The following is a 21,185-nucleotide window of genomic DNA, read 5'->3' as shown; positions in this document are numbered from 1 at the left end:
ATAATATTTTATATTTCTAATCAAGTGAACAACTATGTTTATAAATGAGGGCTGTGTTGTATTTCCTTATTCAAATTTGTGCAGTTCCACCCTAATAGCCTTGGTGACCTTGAAAACACTTCTCATGTCATTGATTTGGGTTTTGATCATGTGACTGTGAAAGCACAGATCATTCATCTTTCAGAAGTGTTGGAAACACTCCACTTACCATGGTGTGTCATGGGCTTTGCCATTGGAAACAAATCCCTGGGATAGACAGAGAGCTTGCTCATTTAGCCTAGGACCTGCAATGTGAAGATGCTGAGCAAGTGAGGGCCTGGCTCAAACACAAAGTTCATGTCTACTGTTGTAAGTCAATAACAGTTGACTTGGGGTATAATTGTTGTCACAAGAAAATTGTTGAGTAATATGGATACCTACTGAACTGTTCCAACCCTTTACCTGCTTGTCCAATGGAATTCCCTTACAGATTCCTTATTAAACCTTTCTGTCAGGAAGAATCATCTGATTTGAAGAATCACTCACTTTTATTTATCTATCCCTCATTATTACAATGAATTCATTCTTTTGGATTCGTTTAGTCTGCTCTTTCGGTGGATTTGCCACAAGGAGATTTACTTTATTAATTCAATTTCCTTGACCAGGTGATTTTGCTTAGACTCTCTTTGATCCATTGATATTTGAAAAACGTGACTCTAAGACGCTTTGCTAATTATCTATGAAAACAGAATGCTTGCTTGATTGTGTTTTAATCTTTCTATAGTGGTATTCCGACTGGGGAGCAGGCAGACAACACTGAAAAATAACTCTATTGATAGAATGCCCACATTGTTCTGGGCATGCAGGGGCCCACTAACAACCCCAACTGCACAGGATGCCAGCAAATGTGTTTTTCCTTGAGATACTTCAAGCTCAAGTGATTTGGTACAGCTGATGAGACCAATTCTAGCCCAACATAATGTGTATTACCTCCCTGGGAGCACACTGGTGTGCTTCTGTTTCCTCTGCAACATGGTGAAATAATTTAAGATATAAATGATATATCCTTGGAAAATTGATTCTGAGAAAATGGAGGCAAAAATATGCCAGGAGGAGCAGAAGCCAGATAGACAGTCTCCAGGGAGCCCTGCGGTTTAGAGGAGCAGAGTTTCTTTTTGGCTTTAAACTCCATGCCATTAAGAATCCTATAAATACACTGCTTTTTTTTTTCAATAGCATATACTTCTGGGACCTCTTTCTCCAAGTTATAGATATTCATATTATTCTGACAGCTTCTTCTCAGATTAGAAAACTGTCCACCAGAAATTCTTCCTAGTTGCTATGACTTGGAGCTAATAAAATCATACTCTAGCCATGGATTTCTGCCAAGCCACATAGCATCGTTCACCCACACGGTTCAACTGTGTTGTTTTCAACCCGTTTTTTTCCCTCCCCGGTAGAAGAGGAAACATTTATAATCATATGTTAGCACTACATACTTAGTGATATATTATCTGGATTTCATCTGGCATTCATGTATATAGATACCTGAATGGTGCAAATTACTCCATAGAAACTGTAAGTGAATGTTACCTTCTTCTTATAAACTACTGCCGAACAATTAAAGTATAGGTTAAAAATATTAGCAGCCCAGTGACTCAAAATCCTTTAGGTTTTTATGATGAACTCTTAGCTGCCTAAATGAGGGGCTCAAGGCTTATGTGGGTACATGCACATCACTCTGCATTTCCATGATCAGGCTGTTTGGGTTTGCTGTGACAAACCTGACTTATTTTCATAAAGCAACACGGCTGTAGTAGAAAGCCTTGAATTCTTCCCCATATGGGCCTCTGTATGGCAGTGTGCACACTGTAGATTCCTACAGAGTCAGTGATGAGATAGACCAAAAAGGAACCTATGCATAATATCATTTATCACCACAGAAGTGGAATTCTAACACTTTCTCTGTATTATATTGATCGCACAACTCAAACCTATAGAGTGATGAAGAAGGGGGAGACTCTACAAGCAAGGACATGCCAGGAAGCAGATGTCTGGGCTGTTTTAGAGAAAACCTAGCATAGTCACTGCACCACAGTTGGGCACGAACTGGATTAGAGCTGCTCAAATGGCTGAGATTCAGGCAGAAGAAACCGCTTGCCATTCCTTGTGTCTCAAGCAAAAGCTATCAAGACTTCAGTAGTTTTATGCCTCTTCTTGATGTATACAGACATTTTTAGAACAGAATTCTCTGGATTAGAAAAAATGAGAGAGAGAGAGAGAGAGAGAGAGAGAGAGAGAGAGAGAGAGAGAGAGATCATCACCAACTTTTCAACACAAATTTAAATTTAAAGGTATCTGTACTACAGCACTTAAAATGAAGCCACTTACTGATTGAGAAAATAATATGCCCCTGTCTATTCAGTAGAGAGGGATTTCATATTGCTTTATTTAAGTTTACTGGTAAATTGGGGGATCAGGTACAGATCCTGATGGTCACAAATTAAGCAACTCACTCAGGTACATAGACTGAGTCAAATCTTTACTCCATTTGTTTTTCTTTTCCCAGCATTATATTCATTATAGCATACAGTACCACTCCTCGGGAATATTATTGATTTTGGTATAGTTCCTGCAAAACCAATATCAGTTTGAGAGAAAATCATGTTTTCTTTCAGCCTGGAAATAGAGAAGGATCAGGTACTTGAGTGGACTGATCTGATCATCAATGTAATGCTCACACACTCTGTTCTCATACTGTTAACACCTTCTCCTACAAATGCCGCCCCAGCCCTGGCTTCAGAAAACAGGGCCCGAGGAAACATGACACAATGATAGTAGTGAGGAAAGCACACGATGTTTCTGCAAAGTAATAATTTTCATTTGAATAACCTCTAAAAACCAAGTTTGAAAAATGGAGGTTGTTGATTTGCTTTGATTTCTTTGAGTGATTCACAAATGCACTGCTGGTTACTATGGTTCCGGACTAGAGACTAAGTATGCAAATGAAGGAGTTCTAGATGCACTTGCCTTTGCCTGTAGAAACACACCTGTTGTGAAAGAACTCTAATTGTATCATGAATCAGTCACTTACATAAAGCTGTTCTTAATTAGGTGGACCCTTTACAGAAGGAACCTGCTGGTTTAAATAAGGACCAAATTCCACAGAGACACACTAACCATTCAGGATGACTCGGTGGTTATAATTTTTCTGTTCATTTCTCCAACCTTCCAGATGTAACACAGCTTTTTTTTTTTTTTTTTTTTTTTTTTTTTTTTTTAACAATTAAGTCAATTTATCTAAACAGTTGACTTAGGCATCTGCAATGGTGACTTCAACCTCCACTCAATACTGTTGGAAGTAATCCGCTTAACAATCTCCGAAGGACTGTGTAAGTCAATGAGTCGCTTGTGGATTCTCATCTGGAAACGATCCCACGTCTCGGAACCTTCACCGCAAGGTGTTTTTCTGGTAGTGATTCTCAGTGTCTTGGTAGGCATGTGCACCGGTCCTTTCACTTTCAGATTCTTCTCCTTTGCACCTCGGATCAAGTCCGCACAAACCTTCTCCAGCGACTTCACGTTGCGGCTGGTGAGTGTGATTCGAATCCAGTGAATCGCCATATCGCCATTTCGGGCTCCACGGGAGTCTTCCCGGTATCTTTAAATGCCATGGCTGAGGCGCGGCTTCCTGACGGACTTGTTCCTCAGCAGGAGCGAACAGCGGTGAGTCAGGACAGAGCAGACTGGACAAGGCTCCACAGCACGCACCTCAGGTCTCAGAAAGGTAACACAGCTTTTTAACTTTAGTACTAGTTCTTAAATGCTTTAAAGATTTCTCCTCCTATGAATGAAACCATATTTAATAGTAATTATATCTGCCTAGAATCTATATTATCTAAAAATGCTTGAGTCTGGTGAGATTACTTAACATTTTCGAGCACTTGCTGGTCATGTAAACCGTCTTTATTAGGTTGCTACCACCTATATGGTAGATTACAACCACCTGTAACTTCAGTTTAAGGCACTGTGATGCCCTCTTCTTCCCAAGTCTTCCTTGGGTACCTACGTGCACCTGGTGCACGTTCAAACATGCAAGGAAAACACTCATATACACAAAAGCAAGCAAACACCTGCTATTTATAACCCCCTTAAAAAAAAACCATAAAAACAAAAAAACGTTATTCTTATAGTAAATTATCAATTCTTTTTTAAAATTATTCCTTTCTTATATAATACATCCCAACTGAAGTTTCCCCTCCTTCAACAACTCCCAACCCACTCTTACAGATCTATTCCTCCTCTATTCAGAAAAGGGCAGGCTCTTTTGGGATAGCAAGTGAACACCACATAACAAGATACAAAAAGGCTAGCTAGAAACCCTATTTCAGGGCTAGGATAGTCAGCCTAGCCAGTAGGGGGGAAAGGGTTCCAAGAGCAGGCAAAAGAGTCAGAGACACCCCCACTCCATTGTTCGGAGTCCATCAAGAACATTAATGCTAACAATCACATTACCTATGCAGAGGGCTTAAGCACAGACCATGCAAGTTCCCTGACTGCTGGGTTAGTCTCTGTACATGATCAATTCTTTAAAATTCAGATCAAATTATAATTCGTATGTATTCTTAGAAATCATTTTGATCAGCATCTTTTCCAGTTAAGGAAATTGTGGCTCAGAGAGTCTAAGCAGTTTGTTAAGTACCATTATGTGTTCTTAGTGTTGGTTCCATGCTCCACTGACAAAACCACATCTTTTCTGTTATATGATAAGGATGTTATGTTTATTCTATCTAATAAGAAGCTGACACATTTCACCAAAGTGTGTTCCTTTCTGTCTTGCTCATTTTAGTGAATGATAATCGAATTGATTCTTCCAGCTCCTAGGCCAAAGATTTGACATCATCTTTGAAGTTGATGGCTTACAATCAATCAATCTCTCTCTCTCTCTCTCTCTCTCTCTCTCTCTCTCTCTCTCCTCTCTCCTCAGTGTGTGTGTGTGTGTGTGTGTGTTTGTGTCTCATATAGTTGCCTTCACTTTCAAAATGATACATAATACATAATAATACATACAAAATGACACATAAAATTACAAGCTCTCACACCCTTTCAGCTCCGACCTTTATTTTGTCCATGTCAACATCATCTATCACCTGTACATGTGGCGTTAGAAGCCTTTTAGCAACCTCTAAGGTCTCCCACATCTTATCTTGTCGTTCCTAAGTCTTTATCACCCGGGAGCCTGAGTAATTATTTCCAACGCAGCTTGGACCCACCCTTTAATGAAGCTGTTCTGCCTTGTGCTTGAGCAAGGAACTGCTGAGGCTTCAGGTCTCACACTTACCTTTCTTTGTGGAGCTTCCCTCTCCTAATCAGGCTCCGCTATTTTTGCTAATGCCTTTCTAAATTTTTTATTGGTTATTTTATTTGTTTGCATTCCAAATGTTTTCTCCCTTCCCGGTTTCCCCTCTGCAAACTCCCCATCTCATCTCCCTTCCTCTTTGCCTCTATGAGTGTGCCCCCCCACACCCATCTACCTACTCCTGCCTCACTGCTCTAGCCTGCTGTCTTTTTTGTATTCTTTGTTTGCATCTCATGCTTCCTTTCAGTGAATTCTTTAAGCAGGTAGGCTGCTCTCTCACAGGCAACGGTCTAACCCTAAGACATTTTGACTGTCCATGTGATTGTCTTTTTAAAATGCCTTTTGATCAGAGCTTGTCTGCCACTTTCTCTGTGATTGCGTCTCTGATCTATGATAAACAGGACAAGTGACATTATGCCAGTTCTTGAAATGATACAGATCTTATGCTGGTTCAATAAAAACTGTAATTCTTGATGATTGAGTGAAATAAAAATTTTTGACAATTTCTAGAAACATACCAGCATGTTAAAGTCTTTTGAAATACCTGAAGGCCCTCATTTACCTTATATGTAGACAAATAGGTATATGAATGTATCGTCATCATATTACGAAAGTAAATGTCTGTTTGGGGATATGAATTGGTGTTATTTACCAACACTCTGGCTGTTTTGTGGTTAAAATATCTCACGTTTAAAATTCTAAAACATTAGCTTTTCATGCAACAGATGTCAAAGTCAACTGCATATCCAGTAGCACCATATTTTCTGTGTTGAAAGAAAATGATGTTACTTTACTTAACAATTGTAGCTGTAGGTGGTGGTACTTATGGTGAGAGGGAGCAAGGTGGTAGGGATTTTATTAACATCCTCAGCTACAGATAATAGAATATATATTATTCAATATCATGTATATTAGAAAAATATAACATTTAAATACTGAAAAAGAGAAATTATCTTTTAAACATGCGTAGAAAGTTGTAGTTTGGCTTATCATTTGCTTGAGACCGTTCAAAACCCAATTCTATTTAATCCAATCCCCCATTTGACTTTTGGTTTGGTTTATCACTGTACAAATTAACTTCTTCGTAAAGTTAGGAACTCAATTGTTCCCAAACAGTTTGAGATGTCTCTTAGATAAGGAACATTCTTTCCCTTCCTCAAACTCATCTTCAGACTGGAGATAGATTGAGCAGTGATACCTGACATGGTGGAGAGTCAATAATAATTGGGAAATAATAATAATTTAGGGGCATTGTGTAAACTCCCTGAACACAGTACAAAGTGGTTCATCAATTTCGTTGCTTTGTGTCTACACTGCAGAAGTGTGGTGTGTTCTTTCAAGTCCACATCTAACAAGCAAGCCGTTGAATGTTGAACTTTTCTTTGAATAGTGGTATATGTGAGGGGATGCTTAATAAATGCCATTAGACAATGATCGTCCGTGTTTAATATTTATTGAGTTCCTATAGGGCCCTTGAGACTTGGGTCCAGCATGAAACAATTTTAAAAAGCCTGTACCTAATTAAGAGAAACATAGTCCCGGTTCCCAAGGAGCTTATCTGCTCGAACAGACAGCATTGTCATGGGTGCAGAGAGAAAATTAAATTTTTTTTTTTTGCTAAGTGTAGAAAACAAGTACCTTTATGAAATGACAGGATTTATTTTCTTCTCCTCTCAACTTGTTTTCTTTGTGAGATCCTCACGTTACATGTCTGGCAGAAAAATTAAGGCACAGAAAGCTGGAAAAGGGACAAGGCGGTGAGGCAACAGAACGAAAGGGATGACAGATGGTGTGGTGGTTGCTATAGAGCTGGAGGGAAGGGGCACTTGTGGGAGAAAAGGAATTGCTTTAAGTAGTTGCTATGTTTCGAGGTTTTGCAATAATCATAACGTACCTTCATCACCATGATTAATTAATATTTAAATTCAAGTAGTGAAGGAGACCACATAGGGATGAGTCAGACATTGATTTCCTTTCTGTTGGACATGCTACAAAACACATCTGTGACAGAGGGCAAGTTTGGCATGGATTTCAAACCTTATCATAATTTATTAGGAACGGATTCAAAAGGCATCCATATTTATACTGCCAGACATTGGAGGACTGGGAATAAACTGGGAAGTGATTATGAAGTATAGTTCTCTTTGTTCTTCTAACACCAAGTGAAATTCTTTTTGGTTATTATTGTTGTTCATTGTCAGTCCAGATCTTTAATAGAAGAGATTCGGTATAGGAAGACTTGGTTATGTGTGGAAATCACATCCATGTATATAAAAAATAAACCGTTAAGCATTTAGACCAAGAAAACAATTGGCATCCTCAACCTACACACCACAAGGCTATCTATTCTTGTTTTTATTTATTTTTAAGCATAATCACGTGGTCATCATATTACAGATTATGCTGACTGAGAATAAGGATTATACATAGAAAGTCAAAATCTAAAGTGTAAGCTAAAAGTAAAAATTTTAAATTTTAAATTTTAAAAGTAAAAGCACCTATATGAGGGTACTCTCCCACCCACCCACACTCTCCCAGCCTACCACTCCAGCTTCCCCCTACGCTGGGGTATCAAGCCTCCCTGAAACAAAGATCTCCCCTCCTGTTGCTGTCAGGGAAGATCATCCTGTGCTACATATGTATCTGGATCCATGGACCCCTCCAGGTACACTTCTTGGTCTAGACTCTGGGAGACCTAGGTGGTCAGGCCAGCCTATGTTCTTCTAATGAGGTTGTAATCCCTTCCTCTCCTCCAGTCCTTCCACCAGCTTCCCCACCAGGTTCCCTGAGCTCCATCTGATGGTTGGCTCCAAGCCTCCACATCTGCGTTGGTCAGTTGCTGGCCAGACTTCCTCAGGACTAGGTTCATATCAGCATGCACCTCTTGACTACAGCAACAGTGTTGGGTTTGGTGTCTGCAGGCATGATGGATCCCTAGGTATGGCAGTCTCTGATTGGCCCTTCCTTCAGGCTCTGTTCCATTTGTAGGATGGAGGGCTAGTGGGGGGTAACTGGGAAGGAGGATATCATTGAGAGGTAATGAGTGGAATGATTAATAAAAAAAAGTAAAAGCATGCCCAATGAGTGTTAATCCCTAAAACTGTACCTAATTAAAAAACAGGAATAATAGCAATGGTGAAGTGGAAAATATCAAGACAGAAACAGTGAACGTGGGTCAAGGGGTCAAAGACACTACTCTTTCGGAAGCCATTTAATAGAGAAAGGGGCAGCTGTAGAACAAAGCTTAAGTGTCTGCTCACCTCCCTCCCACACACACAGGTACACAGACATATGTACACACATGAACATGTACATAAAAGCGAATGAATGCACACACACGTGAACACACACTAGCTATACCTATGTGACATAGCTTAAGTGACACTAAATGAATAACATGTGAATCAATGTACAGTCCCAGCATGATCTGAGGATTTTAATTTTTTTAAATCAAAGCCATCTTACATAATGTTGGACTGATGGTATAGGCCTACAATCTCAGTTGTTTAGGGGAGACTGGGGCAGGAGGATTATGTATTCAGGAAAAGCCTGGACTTCAGAGTGAGTTTGCTTCAGTCTCAGAAAGGTATGTGTAAAAAGGGACTGAAATTATATATCAAAGGCATAGTATTCTAGTACACACAAGTTCCCTGCTCCAATGATGAAAACTAACAATTCAACAAAATAAAACCTCTCTGGAATGAAGAAAATCCATCTTTGCTGTCTCTGCCATGGATTACCATTTCCAACTTTGTATCACTTTGCTGGGCTTTGGAGTCTTTTTACCTCAAAGCTTCTTCTCGCATATCTGGTATCATTTTATATCTGGTTCACCCAAACAGACTCAAGCTCCCTAAACTCTTCCACATTGTGTTTAATGGTTCCTATGAAAGCCATCTGACCACACTGCTTACTTAGTGTTTCAGTATTTGTCTTCCTCCAATGTGGAATAGTTGTTCGTTTCAGAGTGGACTTATTTCTCACTGCTTATCCTGAAGTGCTTGCCACACCTTCCTTCTCCAGTCAGAAAAAAAGTGACTTTTGTGAGTGTGGAGCAAAATGTATGGGTTTGATCTATACCTGGAAGTGCCTGTATCTTCCAATTTATGTGCAACTGTGTCTATGAATGCATGGCATAGTAAAGACTTTCAGCTATACTAATATAAAGGGACGACTAAAAACCCTTGAGTAAATTATGCACAGGGAGACCAGGAGAAGCAACCTTGCACGTATTTGAGACTGAAATAAACCATTTTACTATAGAAATGTGTAGCTTTGCTCTTTGAGAGATAATGCACTAGCACAGCGAATATATCTATGTAATTTTATTGAATTTCCTGTGCATCCTAGACCTCTGCCCCAAGTTCACAACTTCCAGTGTAATACATCAATGTTTGGACCATATTTCTCAGTCTCTCTTTAAGCAATTGTTTTATTTTTTCAGGTGAGAATGCCCAGTCATCTCAAAATAATTATTAAACTTTTAATTTTGCTTCTCAAAAAAAATGAATGAGTGAACTAACCACAGATTTTGCTTTCAAGACTTCCCTAGTGCTACTGTGGAGTTGAAATGTATTAAGGTAACAAATAGGTAAAATGAAATTTGCAGGAGTTCTGAAAGATGAGGTTGGAGGAGGATTCTTTCTTGGTACCTGAGGCAGAGTTAAAATTTTAGAGAACACAGGAAAGATGACTGCGTGGAAAAAACTGCATATGTAATAGGAATTGGGACACCACAGTTGTCTTCCAGAAGAACACCCCAATTGCCCAGAAGGATGGCTGCTTTCCCAAATCCTTTTATTATTATTAGCCACTTTTTCTTAGTCATTCCCTTCTTCTATCAAGTACATGACCTTTAAGTATTAGCAAAATCCTATGACAGGAGAAAGGAAAGTGAGTTTACACACTCACACACTCACACTCACACACTCACACAAAGCCACTTCTATAATGACATTTCCTCATGCTTATTTCCTCTAACCTCCCCAGTATGTGAGAAGTAAAGGTGTCGGTCATAGTAGAGTTTGGTTTTTTTCTCAGTGAGGAAGTAAGGGGTTGTTGAAAGCAATAAACCATGAAAACAAATTCCATGTTAACCTGGGAGCTCCCTGCTCAGTACTTAGAAGCACATGGCTGACACTTGAGATTGACGGTTTGGGAGTTAACCAGTGTGCATTAAAGCTTATCAAAAAAGGTTCCCTTGGGGAATTAGCCATTTTAGTGAGACAATGAAATTTCATTGACTGAGAGGGCTAAACAAAAATTTCGCAAAGTTGTTAGGGAGCCGAAAGAGAAGATGCAGGAAAATTATTCTAGAGGCAATGCATTGCTCAGTCTAGTTTACTTATGGGATTGTCTTTCTCTTATACAATTCTGCAAAAGTCCACCTTGAAGAGCTATACCCAGAACTGGGTTGGGATTTTACTCTCCCTTCCTGTTTCACTACATATGGGTAACCACCTCTGAAACACCCAAGGAACAACATGCATATTGTCACAGCATCTTTCCCAGTGAGATGATACTCTTCACCCTGAAATGGATCTTTTTTGTGATCCTGCTTGAGAATAAGATGAGTTGATGAACTATGTCAAACAACAGACTAATTGAAAATACCTCAGAATTTTCATAGGAACACGTTATTCCTTATGGAACAGAGTATTCTGAATAAGCTTTCTAAGTATGTTTTTCAAGATAAGTATTAGTTACAATACCGAGGGTCATACTGCTAATATTCATAAGAAAAAAGTAGTGAAAAAATAGTAAAAATTATTCTACTTGCCTTGTTCAGGCACTACATAAATTCTACTAGATAATCAGCCAGGAAGAAACATTATATTTGATAAACTCTTTAGATTCTCTTTTATATATTCTATATGAGAAATTGGATAGACATTCATACAACAAATTCTCCCTCTTGCCTGAGCACATTGGGAGTTTATATTTTATGGACTTCTTGCCAGTTACATTTTTTTTGTCATTTTGTTATTTGGTCTTTTATTTTTGGAGCCAGGTCTTGCGCTTCCTACGCAAGTGCTCTACTACTAAGCTAAATCCCCAACTCCTTATGGACTTCTTGTAAGCGGGGAGGGTTTTCTACTCCATGGACACTGAGTGAATCAGTATTTCACCCATTTCTGGTATGGCCGGAAATGTGCAAATGAATTTAGGAAGCCTTAAATAGACCCGTAAAACATTTCAAAGCCCCAAAGTGTCTTTCCATTGGTGAGAATCCATGATCAAGATAAAACCCAAAGAAACTGACCTGTGGGGCCATATCTTCAGATCGTCCAAGGATAGTTTATTAATAGCAAACAGTAATGATCTAGATACAGAAGAAATGAACAGGGTCCTTCCACTTCAGGATAAGCAGTAACAAATAAGTCCATTCCTTGTTTTCTCTGAAGCCCTAGAAGATCAGTCTTAGGAAACATTGGTCCCAAAACATAGAAAGGATCTGGATGCTCATGTCGCCATGTGGCTGAGAGTTTCTCAATTGACTTTCTGGAAGAGAGACATTCTATTCCCTATTCCCCTATGCTCCATATAATTTATGAGTTTGTCACTGCATTTTAGCTTATTTGACCTACCCCAGTTAGTCCTACCGGCTCTTCCTGGAAGAACCTCACTTTGTTCTTTAACAGCCTGAAAATCCAGATGCTGTGAAATACAATGCTGCCTGCCTTATGTGCTGTCACAGTGAAGCATGTGTTCTCTCTCTCTGCTCCGTTTCAGGGACATCTTGCTATGGGTGGATAATATTTCTCTATCTGGCTTGAAGAAGGAAATATGCATACAGACAATAAGAGAAGGAATATAGATGGTGAAATGTATGCCAACTATACCAGGCAAATGCCCATGGAGGGGGGAGGGGAAGAACACTTGCACTCATTGCAGTGATGATGATGATGATGATGATGATGATGATGATGATGACGACCATGACGACAACGATGGTAATGAAGATATTGTTGCAGTTTCTTAGATCCAAATTTATCCTCAGATCTTACATAACCTTGAATTTTCCAAGGAAATAAAAACTAGACTCAGGACATGTTGGTACTTTTAGAGTCAATTTAGACATTTTGCTTTTTCCAGAAGTAAAATTAGATTTGAAAAAAAAAAAAATCTCTGAAGTTTCTCGAAAGGTTAAAACTTTGAGGACATGAGTTAGGAACGATGCTAGCATTAGCTGTGAGGCATCTAATGCAACTTTATTGAAAGCCTAAGAGGCATCCTTCCTCACTGGTCAGCTTGCCTTAGCCTTATGGAGTAGGCTGGTCCAGAGCTGAGAGGAGAACCCAGCTACACAAATGGGAAGGTACACCCTCAACTCCTTGTTTCTTGTCTTCCCAGCTAAACTGCGTGTTGCTGCGCACAACTCAGTTGTGTTTCCATTTTCAGTGTGTCCCATTCTTCTTCAGTTTTATCTGGCAAATTTCTCAGCATTTAAAAGTCCCTAGATGGTATTTTAAACACCCATTCCGAGCCTGCCCCACATGTGGCCCATTCATATACAGCCACCAAAGTAGATAAGATGGATGAAGCAAAGAAGTGCAGGCCGACAGGAACTGGACGTAGATCTCTCCTGAGAGACACAGGCAGAATATGACAAATACATAGGTGAATGCCAGCAGCAAACCAATGAACTGAGAACAGGACCCCCGTTGAAGGAATCAGAGAAAGGACTGAAAGAGCTGAAGGGGCTTGAGACCCCATATGAACAACAAGGCCAACCAACCAGAGCTTCCAGGGACTAAGCCACTACCCAAAGACTATACATGGACTGACCCTGGGCTCCAATTGCATAGGTAGAATTAAATAGTCTAGTAAGGGCACCAGTGGAAGGGAAAGCCATTGGTCTTGCCAAGACTGAACACCCAGTGAACGTGATTGTTGGGGGGGAAGGTGGTAATGGGAGGAGAATGGGGAGGGGAACACCCATATAAAAGGAGAGGGGGAGGAGTTAGGGTGGATATTGGCATGGAAACCAGGAAAGGGAGTAACATTTGAAATGTAAATAAGAAATACCCAATTTAATAAAGATGTAAAAAAAAGTAAACAAATAAAATAACCAATAAAAGTAAAATAAAAAAAAAAAAGAAATCCCTAGATGAATCTCCTGTGCTCTGTCTGTGACAAATGGCATTGTCTCATTGTGCACAACTCATGTTTGTGAATTGTAAGGAAAATAATGACTAATTGTATTTTTTAAGAAATAACGTGAACGTGGGTACTCTTGATTTAAAGATATTTTACAGAATTTTATAACAATGACAGCCTTTACTGTGTGAGCAGTCATGCACGGCTGCAAGCCCCCGAGTCACAATAGCGAGAACATTAAGTTTACAGCAAGGATATTAAAGTATTTGGATCTTTTTAATAAGGTAAAATAGCACACACACATTTGAATTTAACTCTTTTCCTTCTCCATCTCTCTACTTTACCTGAATAGGCCATCACTTTTTTAGTTTACATAAGCATGCTAAAATACTGCCTGATGTGAGAATTAAATTGATAAAGCACCAATTAAAAGAAGAAACATGAAATTGTAGTCAATACAAGCTTTACGTGGAAAGGATTTTAGTTAAGGACATGAACAGCTAAAGATCCAACTACTTATAGGCTGTGTTGAACAAAATGTACTAGACTATAAATCTGTAACAAGGTAAAGGGGTCTGGGATAGGCAGTTAACTGACAGTGGCCTCCAGGACAAGAGTGAGCTGATTAAGGCTGGTACAAAATCCCTGTCTCAGCTTTCTGTCCTTGACAGTAACAACGTTGCACCCTTCACAAGGGAATTTTATCTTCTGCTTTTAGCAAACGGCATGAAGGGCAGATGTATCTTTTTGCACATGTTATTTTTTTTAAGTGCTTTTAACTTAATCAATATACCAGAGTGGTGTATTTTTAACTGCTTTGTCTGTAACATTTTTTTTTTCTTGAGTCATAACTTCCTGATAGGTATCAATTGTTATTTCAGACTCATGGACTTTCTCTTTGAGGTTGTTTATACCTGAAGATTAAAAACAGGAGGCATTTGTTATAATAGATGTGACTAGCCAATTATAAGCATATATTATGTTAACAAGTGATTTTTGTGTATTTGCTTGTCTGTTGTTTCAAGAAATGTGTTAAAGTCTTTGGGTCATGAGAAAAACAAGAGGTAAAAGATAAAATATCAATTGGATTTGTATGTTAATCAATAACTAGTAATTAGAGAAGAAAATATAAAAAGACCAGTCGGGGAAGAAAGGTTGTAAGTTCTTTGAAAAAGATTAAGCAAAATCAGTTTTATGAGTTGGTGCACCATTCCATTACTCACAGCATAGCACGGGATGAAGCCAGAGAACTGTCTAAGTTTTCTGTCTGTTAAGGGCATTTGGTTAAGGGACTTGGCTCTTCAGGTCATGACCCCCTTGACAGAATGGACCTTTTGACAGAGCTTGTGCTGTTTAATAGGTACTATATCTAGAAGAGTGTAACCCACAATGTTGCTTCAGAGGCTACAGATGGCCATATACAGAGGAAGTAAGGCAAAGCATTTAGAAACTTTGTGATGATTTACAGCCAACAATCTGCATGCTGAACCTAATAATCTCATGATTGGAGTTGTATATTAGATATCTATTCATTTTAATTTTCTAATAACTTACTCCCAGTGCAATTTACAGAAGTGTTTGCTCACAATGTATAAACTGATGGGAAGCAAAACATGCTTGGGCAACAGATGATCTGAAAGTAATTGGCACGGACCATGGCACTTTGGGTACAAGGCTATAACAGGAGTTGCTAGGCTGCATGTGTTCAAGTGTCAGACCCATGTATTCCCAGCGGGAGAATACTGGGGAGACATACTAAATGTACCATGCTTTATTTTCCAGGTTGGGCAACACTAAATCAGTTTATGAGATGATTGTGGATGCATAAAGTGAGAGCACAGTGACTGTAATGAGGCGAAGGTCTTTGTTATTCCTGGCCATAGAAGAGGAAGGCCATAGTCAAAGTCTCAGTTCAGGCGGAGTAGAATCTAAGAAGCAGGGACCCTTGGTCCACATCCCTAGAAATTTTTGTATGCAGAACGAATCTGGTTCTTCAGAAAGCAAAAGGGTTTTATAATTATATTATAGACTGTTCTATCAATATGCTGATGATGATAAAAAGGCTGTGTGTGAACTAACCTGGTCTAAGGCACAGATTCAAATACATAGAGATTTATAAATTTTAATTCTTCTCTGTCTGATCCCTCCTTTCTCCTACTGTTAGACATAAGTGAGCTTCATGCCATGCCCTTATCACCCGCATAAAGAGATGTGCTTGGGTTCTTCCTATATGTTATCCCCATTTCAGTGATAATCATCTCTTCATTTGTCTCTGCCTTGGGCTAATTTGAGTAATGCAGGGTGTTCTCGGTTCTCAGGTTTCTCCAACACTGTGTCACCTTCTCTGCCCTTATACTTGATTGTCTAACATTCTTTCTCAATTTTAAGCATCAGCAACCAAGAGCAGAAGCTGATGCAATCCAGGGGAAAACAGTGGAGGTGACAAGACTTTAACATTTTTGCTTATTTGTCTACAGTGTAAGGAATAACTATTCTTATTTTGGAGTGATATGCTTGAATACTGGTTCTTCTTTCAATTCTGGGACCTCAGGCCAGTAAAATCTGAGACTCCGTTTTCTTCCTGATATAATACTGACTTGCTTAAGTTATAAGACTGCTAGGATTTCTCATATTAGCCAGTAAGTATTTAGTAATTCTATATATTCTATAAACTATGTACATGTATATACATATGACTTTGAAACTGTAGTGTGGATTACAATATAAAACAATGAAGATAGATATGTGTGATTATTCCCAAATCATAAACTGACTTTTTAGGGCATTATAGTTTGTGCTAGGTCTAGAATTACCAAAGAACAGGAAAGAGTGGCTTGAACCAGGTTTCCAGCTAAAACCCTGTATCTCTCCCTTTTTGTTTTAACAGAAGTTACAGTGATTTGTCATAAACATCAGACATTCTTATCCATTTCCACTTCCAGAAAACTCCAGCCCTGCTAATGCAGGGAGAGCCATTGACCTTCAAGGCCCCAGTCACAAGCAATTGTGATTACTTTGCTAAGCGATAGGAGACAATATTAAAGTACCATTATTATGAGGCACCCAGAACATTATGACATTTCTAGTCTCTGATGCACTGGCTTTTCCTACAGGCATCTTCCCTGGTGGGCTTGTTGCCAAGGCAGATCTATCATTTTGGGGGGATTGCTTTTGTTCGAGACTCTGTGGACTCATTTGATAAGGTGGATAATTTCAAGCCATGGTTCATCTTTTGCTCCATGGATTATGTTTGGGAGTTGGCTCAGAAGCTGCCCCTCCCAGGGAGAAAAGAAAGAGACAATTAAGGAAGAGTTATAGACCGGGAAACCCTGGTTGACAGGTTATCTTTCCAGGAATTAGCTAGAAAAGCAAAATTAAATGTTATTAGAAGGGAAGCGTCTGGCTCTCTTTTTACTCCTCCATGGGTAAGACTCCTTAGCGACTGGCCTTGGAAGGGACTGCACAACAGCTGCGCCTGGAGATAGCACACATTGAGCATGATTAGGGTAATGTTTCTTCATTGCTTAAGCAATAGAAAGGATAAGCCAGCTGAATGAGTTCTGCATTCCCCTCAGGCGTGGTTAGATGGGATAATGCCAGAAAGCTACAACATGGCAGCTTGTCTTCGCCAGGTACAATAGAGTTATTTAATCTAGGGAAAAGAGAAAGGGAACAAAATATTCACGTCATTGCCTCACAGACTACTTTTAGAAAGTCTCAGTACTTTGCTCCGTAAATAAATCATAAGAGAAGTACAGGGGGATATTTATGGCATTGTGGTTAAAAGAAATGCACACGATTCCCAACATGGGTGCCCTGTGATATTAGGACTCTATTGAGGAGTGCCTCTGTTTTCTCTCAAGAAACTGAAGAGGTTCTACATGCTATCAGTATCACAGACATTTTGTAAGATGCAAAGCCTCCCACAGGTCTGAAGGTGCTTGAGATGTGACCGTTTGTGAGTATAAGACTAGTGAATGTACATTCAGATTCTGATGTCATAGGGACACATGTGGAGGGAGGACTGGAATGGTCCCAATTTGTTCCTTATAAGGAATTTAAAGCTAAGACTTAATTCTCAAGCAAACACTAATGGACAATAAATGTTTGAAAACAATGTTGATCATTAGACATCAGGGAAAGGTAACTTAAAAGAAAGCTGAGATTCCAGCTATAGCCTGTGAACTGCTACATTGCCCATCACAGCAAGCTACATACCCAAGAGTGCAATTGTAACACATATCTTTTTATTTTCTTAGCTTTTGAAATATGTTAAATTTTACAGAAAATACTTTTATACCGTATGTTATAATCTTGGCTTTATTTCCCCCAACTCCCAGCTCCTTCCCACCTACCAAATACTTAATTACATAAATATGAAAATAACATTGAGTTCATTTTGTGCTGGCCCTTTACTGCTGGTTATGGGATTTCCCCTTAAGTCTGGGTAATATTCACCATGAGACAGCATTGGAGATAATTAAATTTTCCTTAGCAAATGGTTGTCAGTTGGCAATAACTTCCTGGTTATAGATGAGAACTCATGTTGATTCTCTCTTCTCAGTAATGAGACTTCGTCTGACTTGAACCCATGCAGGGGCTGTGCATGCTGCCACAGTCGGTGTGAGTTTATACATGTATTGGTCCTGTATTGTCTTTCCTTTATACTTTTTCTGATGTCACCCCCACTCCCCCAACACTCTCCCTCTCCCTCACCCTCTCCCCCTCCCTCTCCCTCTCCCTCTCCCTCTCTCTCTCTCTCTCTCTCTCACACACACACACACACACATATACACACACACACACACACACACACATTGTTCTTATAATCTTTCTGCCTTCTCTTTTGTATACATCCTTAAGCCTTGGTGGAGGGGTTTGTGGAATACATCCTATTTAGGATTGTGAGTTCCAAAGTCTCCCACTCTCTGCACGTTGTCCCTTGATGGGTCTTTGTGTTAGTTCTTATCTTCTGCTAGAGAAGATCTTTCTGATGGTCCATGATATCGCAGAATGTCAGGAGTAATTTCCCTGCTATCTTTCTTAGCAGACAATAGTATTTGGCTTTCATTCTGATGGCCGTGGTTTATCCAGTTACTTGGCCATGAAAACAGTGTCAGGAATGGGTTCAATCTTGTGCAGAGGGACTTAAAACCTATGAGAGAGTGGTTTTTTATGATCACAATATTTGTGCCAACATTGTACCATCAAATCATGCAAATAAATCATTGTTACAGATCATATGCTTGTAACTTGGTTGGTGATTACCTGTTTTCTCTGGTAGCCATAGTATTTATATCTTGGAGGTAGCCAACATATGTCTAATTGGATTTAATCACCATTCAACAAGAGGGAATCCATGCCTAGTACTGTAAACCTAGCCAAACAACTTGTAACTGGTGAGTTCATGATACCCACAATAACGAACCCACTACTGCCAATTTCCTACACCATTATAATTTCCAGCTGCATTCAGAATACTTATTCTTAGTTTGGACCACGAATTGTAGCTTTAACTCTTTATCCAAGAAAATTTCTTTCTGAAGCAGACAGAGAGCATCACAGCAATCCACAATTTGGTAGAATGAAGAATGCAAATGTCCCTGGGGTACCCATCCCCAGTTGATACATCCACAATATCACTCTTACACATAAGATTCAGGGAACAACTTGGGAGAGTGGGAAGAAAGAAATTGAAGAACCAGAGGACTAGGATATCTGCTGTGGGATTGTATCATTTGTATATAACAGGGAGATACACCCATGAGAATTCAACAATATGGTTCCCTAAACAAGACATGCACAATGACACCACCAGTTGACATGGATGGAATAAGTCTCACCATACCTCACCCCTAAGAAAGAGATAAGATATAGGCAACTAATGGCTGCTAAGAGAGGGAGTATCTGTCATTTTCAGCAGGGATGTCTTCCAGAGAGTTTATCCAACCTTAAATAGCCAGCCCAGGACAAGTATACATATGAGCAACACTAGAAGACTCATAAGATTGTGTGTGTGTGTGTGTGTGTGTGTGTGTGTGTGTGTGTGTGTGTGTGTGTGTAAAACAATAATATAGAAGAGACCATGGATATGAGAGAAAGTAGAGGACCTGTGGGAGGAGTGCAAGACTGGAAAGGGTAGGATGAAAATGGTAATGCTGGAACTCTAGGTGAGATCCTAAAAAAAGATAGTTAAAATAAAATTCTAAAATGAGTTCTTATTGAAGTAGAAAGTAAACTGTGGAAATGGAAATAAAGGACAGCAACAACCAAATGGAAGAAAGAACAAGAATGGAGGCAGGAACATGTAAGGATGTGGGCAAAGAATGAGTGTCATATAGGATTGGAGGGAATATAACTTTATGCATGGTCTATTCACAGCCATCTAGAAGAGCTAAAACCAGAACCATCACATTATCCAGTTATGCTACTGGAATATGTAACCCAAGGACTGTAAGTCCTATCACAGAAATATTTCCATATCTTCATTTATTTCTACTCTATTCACTGTGGCTAGGAAATGACAACTTTCTAACTGCCCATTGATGGACAAAACGTAGCATATACATACAATGTAATTTTATTCATTCATAAAAGTAAATAAAGCTGTGACAGTTACGGAATGACACCTGGAACTGAAGATAGCTATGCCGACAAAATTAACCTTATATTAAGATGAAATATGCTTTAAGAACATTGTTAAGAAGTGGAGTCTTACTGATAAAGATGAGGATGCTTGTATCTAACCACCAGACTGAACACAGGGACCCCAATGGCAGGAAAAAAATTAAGAAAAATGTCTTCTCTCATTTATAGAAGTGATTTTAATTTTAAGATATGTATATATACATAAGTATTTCCATATGTCATCATGATTCATTAAACTAGAAAGAGGGAAAAGAAATATAAAGGAGTAAATGGTGATGGTGGTGGTGGTAGTGGTGGGTTAGGTGATGGAAAATATATTACAAAGCAGAAAGCAGATTACTTGGAGAAAGAAGGAGATGAGCAAGAAAATGCATGGATGAATGTGATGAATAAGAGAAAAAAGAAGGAAATGAACATGGCTTATTAAAACTCATCATCTTTCATATTTAATCAAACACAGAATAATAATGTCTTAGAAATCACAGTTTGCTAACTACTTCCAAATTCACATCACAGTTTTGTTTGTTTTGATTTCTAAGCATGAAGCTGCTCTTAAAAAAGTGTTAATTATGGACAAGATATTTCAGAGGATTGTCTACCTGTCTTTTAGAATTTGGTGCTTTCTTCAAGAAAGTGGGAATTGACAAGACTATCTTAAAAGTGGATATATTTTCTCACCTGCTAATGAGAGAAATATCAAGAAGAAATGAATTGGTTCTGACGCACAGCTGCATGTCTGTGTGTACTAGGACAGTTTTATTGTTGTTCTTCCCCATAATACCAGATAGATGGTAAAAGGGCAAAGATTCATTTTGGCTCATATTTGCTTGACTCAACACACTTGGTTATAAGGTGTGTATCAGGCATAGTTCTTATCTCTTGTGAACAGGAAGCAAAGATTGAGACCAAAAGAGGCAAGAGACAAAATGCAGACAAGAATACAACTAGGTTCCACCTCTAGTGTTTTCAGAACTGTCCAACATAGTATGTTTGGGACACAGATATTAACATGTGACCTTCCAGGGAACATTTCAATACAGACCCTAACAGTATGCTGATTTCAAATTCCTCATGTTCATGGTATCCGATGACAGTGCTG

At 39.1% G+C, this 21,185-nt stretch overlaps 1 pseudogene; it reads right to left on the bottom strand.

Moving 5' to 3' along the window:
• Positions 1–3,226: 3,226 nt before the first annotated feature.
• LOC116914876 lies at positions 3,227–3,653 on the bottom strand (annotated as a pseudogene).
• Positions 3,654–21,185: the final 17,532 nt, after the last annotated feature.

The sequence above is a fragment of the Rattus rattus genome, chromosome 13, assembly GCF_011064425.1.
Source record: "Rattus rattus isolate New Zealand chromosome 13, Rrattus_CSIRO_v1, whole genome shotgun sequence".
Lineage (NCBI taxonomy): Eukaryota > Metazoa > Chordata > Mammalia > Rodentia > Muridae > Rattus > Rattus rattus.
The sequence above is the reverse complement of the archived record's forward strand: the minus strand, read 5'-3'. Positions and strand labels throughout refer to the sequence as shown.